This window comes from Eurosta solidaginis, chromosome 3, assembly GCF_040869045.1.
Source record: "Eurosta solidaginis isolate ZX-2024a chromosome 3, ASM4086904v1, whole genome shotgun sequence".
In the NCBI taxonomy this organism is placed as follows: Eukaryota; Metazoa; Arthropoda; class Insecta; order Diptera; family Tephritidae; genus Eurosta; species Eurosta solidaginis.
This window is the reverse complement of record NC_090321.1, coordinates 25,536,576-25,546,186: the sequence shown is the minus strand read 5'-3', so window position 1 is coordinate 25,546,186 and position 9,611 is coordinate 25,536,576. Positions and strand designations below refer to the sequence as shown.

The following is a 9,611-nucleotide window of genomic DNA, read 5'->3' as shown; positions in this document are numbered from 1 at the left end:
CATTACCACCTTTCATTTGATACCCATATCGTACAAACACATTATAGAATCACCCCTGGTCCACCTTAATGGGGACATCTCGAAAAGCCGTCCACCGATAGACCTAAGGCCCACTCCCTCTTAAAATGCTCAGTAACACCTTTCATTTGATACCCATATCGTACAAACAAATTCTAGAGTCAGCCCTGGTGCACCTTTATGGCGATATCCCTAAATGGCGTTCATCCATAGAACTATGGCCTACTCTCTCTTAAAATACTCTTTAATACCTTTCATTTGATACACATATCATACAACCACATTCCAGGGTTACCCCAGATTGATTTTCCTTATTTTGTCTCCATAGCTCTCAACTGAGTATGTTATGTTCGGTTACACCCGAACTTAGCCTTCCTTACTTGTTTGAAGTATTTTTATTATTAACTGGTACTGCTTGGGGTCGAACATTCGACCAATCCAATTTCATAGATAGGAGATATCAAAAATAAAGCTTTAAAGTAGATTTCTATACATGGGACACACAAATACCCCTTTATTTGAGATGTGCCGTAGTCGCTTTCGCTAAATTTCTACTCCTCAGTACAACACGGTGTTTAGATGGAGTAGCTTCTAACCAAAGTTTTCGCTAACCAGGCGTTATTACTAGATAAGTTTAAGGGACGTGGTCTTGAATTTTAATCGTCTGTTCATCTTATGCATTTGTAAATTTTAATGAAAATTCAGAAAAACTGAAAACAACTAAAAATTCCATCTGACAGATAGTTATTTCCAAAAAGATCTCATCAGATGTCTTCGTATCTTTAAATTAGAAATTATATTCACCTCGAGCTTCAAACCTCATCTGTCAGTTTTCTATTCCCGCAACCCTACCATTAGGCTATATATACTTCGTATGTATGTTTGCTGGTTAATGTAGTGTTTCTGTTTTTGTCTTTATTTATATAACTCATTAAAATTGACAAACGGAATATTTGTATTGTGAACTTTTGAATATCAAATTTATTTTATTTCTTGTTTACAATCTTTGCGGGAACAAAATTTTATATATCAAATAAATTTTTTTTCTTATTCAAAATTTTGAGGTAACAAAATTCCAAATACTTTGATCTTAAAATCGCAAGCACTCATAAAATTACTGGCGTAACATAGCTTAACAAAATTATGACCGGGCCCACCTTCCGCCAAATTAACATGTCCACCCCCTTCCTGGGCTCCTTCGATCACTTCTTCGATCGCTTCTACATACGTAATTTTACCAAGATCTTTTTCATCCTATTAAATAAATATGTGAAAGAAAATCAGAAATGTATATTTTAATCAACATTGTTCACAAGTCACAAGCAATTTTTACAATTTCATTAATTTACAAACCTCTTTTCCAAAACTAAATACCCCGCTTTCCCTTAAACAACTTCTCAATCCAGTAGGCATGGGGCATGCTTTTAAAAGCTGGTCGCCTTCTTCGCGTTTACCCCATTGAAATTTTTTACCCGTAGATACAACCACAATTAATGCTAAAAATATTAACACGAAAAACGATTTCATATTTTTTTCTTTTTTTAATTTTTTGGACGTGCTAATTTAAATTTTATGCGCACAATTAGGTATTTTTTAATTTGCAACTGCGAAATTCAAATGCAAACTGCCTGCTTGAGATAATTTTCACTTGGCTTTATATATTTCAGATAGTTTTAAATACATATGTATTATGTGTCTTGAGTTTAAGTTGCCTTCTATTGTTGTTGTTGTATGTTAGTTTTAAGTTATATTTCGATCCATCGTATTCATTGTGTTATTTTTGTTTTGCTTTTCTAAACTTGTTAAATTACGTGTACGAATGGGTGAACGAGAAATCATTCTTTAACAAAATAAAAATTTCTCAAGAAAGGGAGTTAACAAGAAAGTAGTAATAATATTGCAGATAATAGATAATATTAAATAAAATAAATGTAAGGCGTGATAACCTCCGAAGAGATCTAAGGCCGAGCTTCTCTTCCAATTTTTGTCGTGCTCCTCTTGATTTTTCCCTACAAATTGGCCGGACGGGACCTACATGTTTTATGCCGACTCCGAACGGCATCTGCAAGGCAGATGAGTTTTCACTGAGAGCTTTTCATGGCAGAAATAGACCCGGAGCGCTTGCCAAACACTGCCGAGGGGCGATACTCTAACATGCATTTCTTTCTAATTGAAAAACCTTATTTCTAAAATTTTGATGTTGCTTTGCCCGGGAGTTGAACCCAGGGCATACGGTGTGATAGGCGCAGCACGCTACCATCACACCACGGTGGTTGTTGAAAAATTGTTTTTGTTTTGTGGGCCTATTGATAAATGATTCAGGTTCGGTTCTAGCTCAGGGCTAGAACAATATTTTTTTCTTTGTCTGATCAACGCCCTAGATTGTGTTATGGTACTGCCTGTTTTCGTGGTAAGGAACGGTGGCAAGCAGGCATGCTTGTGAGCCCTGGCTAGCTCGTCGGTTGGGGTGGGGTCTTTTCCACCGCCCTCGCCTACAGTACCCGTAAACAAAAATAGAGGGATTCATGCCTGTGTATTCAAATAGAGATAGGGTGAGAAATAGACAAGGTGATAGGAAAGGGAAGGCCCGTCCAGGTGAGGTGAGTATGCCATCTCTCTTTTACATATATAATGTAGCCTTGGGCTTCGCTATGCCTCCTTATCGCGAGCGAAGCCCCCTTAGCCTGACACTAGTCCGACTGTCAAGAGTCTAAGAAGTCCCTAGTTACCCTCACCTTTGTCCAAATCAGTAGACATACCCACGTCCCCTCTTCTGCACCTGCGCAACGCCTACACCAAACAAAAAGGGAATGCTATCTACTCATAGTGGTATTTCAACCCATTAACCCAAAAAAAAAAAAAATACCGAAAAATAAAAATAATTCAACTCGATTTTTTTTTCTTAAACGTTATAAACGTATTTCTTAATGTATCTTTCTGTTAATAAATAAATCCAAAAAAACGAATTAATAGTTCCTACGCCTATGTGCCTTAACCTTTTAAAATTATATAATAAAAAATTCAACTCAAATCTTAAGTTTATGCTTAAATGGCTCAAAGGTATTTTCCTAATTTTACAACAATTTTTACTAAAAAAAAATCTATCACAAAGAGTGCCTTCGATTCAATAAAAAACTGCATATATTTGAAGCGAACAGGCATAACTTCAACACATAATTATATACGAATTATGTAATGTGTGGAAGATAATATATGCGAAGAAGGCAATTAGGAAAAACTTTACAACAACTAAGGCATGACGTAGCTGAATGCGTTTATAACCAGTTCAACTATCGTAGGAGTGCGGGTTCGACTCCCACTCCCGGGAGAAAAGGCTTTGAAGATATTTACAAGGTATAATCGAAACAGCTGTAGCCTTGTCCGTCCTGATGTCACGTTGTTTAAATTTTTCCAAAATTATTAAATAAATTATAAAAATTAAAAAAATTGCTTGAAATAAATGTTTTCATACATTTAGGCGATACGGGCAATCCCCGGTTAACTCATATAAGTAGACAACATTTGGTTAATTCGTTGTAGTTCTATAAATAGAACAAAAACAACAACAAATACCAAGTTTCTCAGAAAACCGCCTTACAAACAGGCATAACTTCAACACATAACTACATACGAATTATGTAATGTGTGGAAGATAATATATGCGAAGAAGGCAATTGGGAAAAACTTTACAACAACTAAGGCATGACGTAGCTGAATGCGTTTATAACCAGTTCAACTATCGTAGGAGTGCGGGTTCGACTCCCACTCCCGGGAGAAAAGGCTTTGAAGAGATTTACATGGTATAATCGAAACAGCTGTCGCCTTTTCTGTCCTGATGTCACGTTGTTTAAAATTTTTCCCAAATTATTAAATAAATTATGAAAATTAAAAAAATTGCTTGAATTAAATCTTTTCATACATTTAAAGCCATACGGGCAATTCCCGGTTAACTCATATAAAAAACCTGCTTCGTTAACATCAAATTTCAATATAGAAATTTAAAAATAACCGCAAAAAAATGTGTAAAAGAATTATATAAAGAAATACTAATATTCGCAATTCTTATCGCCCGTTCATTTACGTGATTCTATAACCACGGCCGCTGCTGTAGGCTTCTCCCAATCCAACATAAGTCCTCTCTCTTTCCGAAGCAGTTGCAAAAAAATAGCAAACAAAAGCAAAAGAATATACATAAGCACGCAAAAAACTGCGTGTACTAAATAGGTAAACGTGGTGTATTATTGTCTTGCACTTACCGCTTTATCCCTCGATGAGGCGCCGCATCTCGGAGAGCCGTGCTGAAAATTTACAATAAATAACTATGTATTTACCTAACGATTGATAAGGACAGATAGTAAAGTTATCTGCCTTCCAATGCCTAACGAGATATATTATAGAGAGGAGCTACTTTGGGCGAGTTTCCGCTTTTAGTCACGCGGTCATGGGCTAAAACGCCCGAGCCCTATTTATATGGGGTTAAAGAAAATGGAATTATGGGTTGGTGCCGGCACCAATTAAATAAAAATCGCAAGTGATTAACTAAGTAAGCAGCAATGAAGTAGATCGTGATAAAAAGTTACAAATATTTGCCCAGTGCAATGAGTCTTCTGGGTTAGACAAGTGTTTTACAATGTGCATACATACACATATATATATATATATATATATAAATACTAGCAGACCCGGCAGACGTTGTTATGCCCTAAATTTGGACTACCTGCATACATTTTAAAAAGCTTTTCCGTCTAACTCTGCCCTCCCCCTCTTCACTTTTTCCTAATCCTTTTATTCACTCCTCCCTCCGTCTTTTTCGCCTCATTTATCTCCATCTTCATCTCATTCTATCTCTCTCTCTCAGTCTATCTCATTTGTTCCAGTCCCAGTCCCAGTCCTAGTTCTAATCCCAGTCCCAGTCCGTCTCTGGTCGGAAAAAAGGATCGTAAACACTAATATAGGCAAATTTATATACCAAATTTCAGGCAAATCGAACAGGACGTATGTAAATAGGTATGTGGGTATTATTAATTCATGTCTTTATTTCGGCTTCGCTTGCATATTTATGAGTTTTGCCAAGTTGATGCGACTAAATCGAATATCATAATGAAAATTACTTTAGAGTTCTCAGCAACAGCATTCATTTGATATCCATATTGTATAAACACTGTCTAGGCATTCACGGGCCCACGTTTTGGCCTATATCTCGAGACTCTATTCACCCAGGGGTATGAAGATTACCCCCTACTAAAGCACTCATCAACAGCTTTCATTTGTTATCCATATTTTATAAACACATTCTAGGGGTACCCTGGTCCACGTTTGAACAAAATCGACTGACGCATCTCTTCAAACACCGGCTACCAACTAACACACATTTTAGCCTTTCCTTTTATATATATAGATTTTTATTTTTCACACTTCACTATAATATTAAAACGAAATGCAGGTATTCATTGATTTTGAAATTCGGCTTAAAAATTGCACATGGAACAACTAAAGACTCTCCTGAATTTAAAAAAAAATGTCTTAGTACTTCTAAATCGCGGGCCCCCTCAGAAACCCTGGATCCGGGGATAATCCCGCCACCCTCCTCCCTCTCTCTACGGACCTGATGATGTGCTATGCTATATTAGATCAAACTACACACGGGGTGTAAAACAAATTCAAAATCGATTCAGTAGTTTAGGAATCCATCGCGGACAAATATAGTGACACGAGATTTTTATATATACATGTATATTTGTGTAAATTGCGATTTAAAAGCTACTTTTAATTACTTTGTTGGCTTGTTCCTCAACGCCTAATTTTTTTTGCTTTACGCTGTGGTAAGCTAAAAGACCTAGAAATTGTTGCAACTAACAAGTAGAAATCTCAATTCAAAATTCCCGGAAAACTATCTCAAAAATCAAATTTAGCGGGCCTGAGTTCACAAACGATTTGTGTAAAAAATTTTATAAAAAAAAAATTCAAAAGAACAAAAATGCACAGAAAGTTTAGTGCAAAAATAAAATCAGACCCAAACGTGGAATTACCCCCCACACTAATTTGGCACATATAACAAAAATTATACACAATAAATACAATATATAGAAGTTATTGAAAAAAGCAAAGCGCTGCCAGTCTCTCCGTCCTCTCTGTGGTTGTTGTGGTTTTCGCTGCCTTTGTGTTTTTATACTCAGTTGAGATAGATATAGATTTCCATATATCACAATCATCAGTATCGAAAAAAAATTTGATTGAGCCATGTCCGTCCGTCCGTCCGTTATTTAACACGATAACTTGAGTAAATTTTGAGGCATCTTGATGAAATTTGGTGTGTAGGTTGCCAGGCACTCATCTAAGATCGCTATTTAAAATGAACTATACCACGCCCACTTTTTCGATATCGAAAATTTCGAAAAGGTGCGATAATTCATTACCAAAGACGGATAAAGCGATACAACTTGGTAGGTGAGTTGAAATTATGGCGCAGAATAGAAAATTAGTAAAATTCTGGACAGTGGGCGTGGCTCCGCCCACTTTTGAAAGAAGGTAATTTAAAAGTTTCGCAAGCTGTACTTTGGCAGTCGTTGAAGATATCATGATGAAATTTGGCAGGAACGTTACCCCTATTACTATATGTATGCTTAACAAATATTAGCAAATTCGGAGAACGACCACGCCCACTTTAAAAAAATTTTTTTTAAGTCAAGGTTAAGTTAGGTTAAACTCTCCGGTCCATGAGGACCTCACATAGACTGATTGAGTCCGTAGGGTTGCCATAAGTTTGTTTTAACGACCAAACTGAAAAAACCCTATCAAAAACCAGGACCTATGTTATAAAATAACTCCGTCCTCTTGGCAAATACTAGAAGCTGCCTAGGACTTAAGCCACTTGCTGCTTCTAGATCTGGCAGCTGTGTCACTCCTAATAGCTGGAGTCTTAGCCTGGCAAGTGCAGGGCATTAGCACAGAACGTGCTCGATCGTTTACTGACCAATCCTAATTTAAAGGCATATGACTCCAGAAGGCAGTGTCCAGTGGGAATACCCGTCGTTAGTCTACAGTCCTCTCTTTTTAATGATAGAAGAAACTTTGTTAGTCTAAGGTTGTAAGACCTACACATAATCTTCGACACTTTACAGCCCCGCGCTTGAACACACGCCTTTCCCGCTTGGTCGGTCATGTGCACCTCTCGCCTTCACTTAATCTCGCCCAGTCTAATTGGGGCGTCTACGGAGCAAGCTTCAAGGGATGCGCCCTTTTTAGCTAGTTCGTCCGCTTTTCCATTCCCATCTATTCCCATATGCCCTGGGACCCAATATAGATGTATGCTTCTCCCTGTCCCGATTCTCTCCAGAGGCTGCTTACACTCTAACATGCATTTAGATGTTGTGCTATGCGAGATTATTGCCTTAATTGCTGCTTTACTGTCAATATAAAAGTTAACACGGTTGCAGCTTAAGCTATTCTCTTCCAGGGTTTCTACTGCTTTAGTTACGGCTAATATTTCCGCTTGAAAAAAGCTACAGTAATACGGCAGCCTGTAGGATCTGCTTATTTCCGGATCAGCACAGTATACCGCAGACCCAACCCCTTCCACTACTTTGGAACAATCTGTGTACACATGTATCGCCTCGTCCGACATTTGCGCACTCTTGCGATAACCATTCACCTCTTTTGTGACCTTAAGATCTCCCTCGAAGCGCAGATAGGGAATCAGGTAGTCTTGTGATTGATGACGCTATACTACTACGGCCATATGGTCGGCACTCAAGCTGCCCTGAGGCACCGCGCCTGGTTGCAGTTGTTAATGCTATGTTCTTTGCTACCAGGTCTACAGGTGGAATGTGCAAAATGGCATACAGTGCAGCCGTCGGAGTTGTTTTCAGGGCTCTCGTAATGCTAAGCATCGACAGTCTGCATATCCCCTCTAATTTTTATACTCAGTTGAGCAGACTTCACAGAGTATATTAACTTTGATTGGATAACGGTTGATTGTACAGGAATAAAGGAATCGAGATAGATATAGACTTCCATATATCAAAATCATCAGTATCGAAAAAATATTTGATTGAGCCATGTCCGTCCGTCCGCCCGTCCGTTAACACGATAACTTGAGTAAATTTTGAGGTATCTTGACGAAATTTGGTACGCACGTTTCTGGGCACTCATCTCAGATCGCTATTTAAAATGAACGATATCGGACTATAACCACGCCCACTTTTTCGATATCGAAAATTTCGAAAAATCGAAAAAGTGCGATAATTCATTATCAAAGACGGATAAAGCGATGAAACTTGGTAGGTGGGTTGAACTTATTACGCAGAATAGAAAATAAGTAAAATTTTGGACAATGGGCGTGGCACCGCTCACTTTTAAAAGAAGGTAATTTAGAAGTTTTGCAAGCTGTAATTTGGCATTCGTTGAAGATATCATGATGAAATTTGGCAGGAACGTTACTTCTATTACTATATGTATGCTGAATAAAAATTAGCAAAATCGGAGAACGACCACGCCCACTTTAAAAAAAAAATTTATTTTAAAGTGAGATTTTTACAAAAAATTTAATATCTTTACAGTATAAAAGTAAATTATGTCAACATTCAACTCCAGTAATGACATGGTGCAACAAAATACAAAAACAAAAGAAAATTTCAAAATGGGCGTGGCTCCGCCCTTTTTCATTTGATTTGTCTAGGATACATTTAATGCCATAAGTCGAACAAAAATTTACCAATCCTTGTGAAATTTGGTAGGCGCTTAGATTCTAGGAGCATAACTGTTTTCTGCGAAAAAGCGCGAAATCGGTTGAAGCCACGCCCATTTTTTATACACATTCGATCGTCCGTCCTTCCGCTCGGCCGTTAACACTATAACTTAAGCAAAAATCGATATATCTTTACTAAACTCAGTTCACATAATTACCTGAACTCACTGTGTATTGGTGTAAAAAATGGCCGAAATCCGACTATGACCACGCTCACTTTATCGATATCGAAAATTACGAAAAATGAAAAAAATGCCATAATTCTATACCAAATATGAAAAAAGGGATGAAACATGGTAATTGGATTGGTTTATTAACGCAAAATATAACTTTAGAAAAACACTTTGTTAAATGGCTGTGACACCTACCATATTAAGTAGAAGAAAAGTTCTGCAGGGCGAAATCAAAAGCCCTTGGAATCATGGCAGGAATACTGTTCGTGGTATTACATATATAAATAAATTAGCGGTACCCGACGGATGATGTTCTGGGTCACCCTGGTCCACATTTTGTCGAAATCTCGAAAACGCCTTCACATATACAACTACCGCCACTCCCTTTTAAAATTCTTATTAATACTTTGAATTTGACACCCATATTGTACAAACACATTATAGAGTCACCCCTGGTCCACCTTTATGACGATATATCGAAAAGGCGTCCACCTATAGAACTAAGGCCCACTCCCTTTTAAAATACTTATTATCACCTTTCGTTTGATACCCATAATGTACAAACGCATTTTACAGTCAACCCTGGTCCACCTTTATAACGATAACCCGAAAAGGCGTCCACCTATAGAACTAAGGCCCACTCCCTTTTAAAATACTCATTAACACCTTTCATT

The 9,611-nt window shown here is 37.5% G+C and overlaps 1 long non-coding RNA gene across 1 annotated transcript; it reads right to left on the bottom strand.

The window, feature by feature from the left end:
• Positions 1-970: 970 nt before the first annotated feature.
• Positions 971-2,020, bottom strand: LOC137246289 (uncharacterized). Its single transcript, XR_010951437.1, has 2 exons — positions 1,372-2,020; positions 971-1,272 (listed from the first exon to the last, which is right to left on the bottom strand). It is a non-coding gene; the product is annotated as an uncharacterized lncRNA (long non-coding RNA).
• Positions 2,021-9,611: the final 7,591 nt, after the last annotated feature.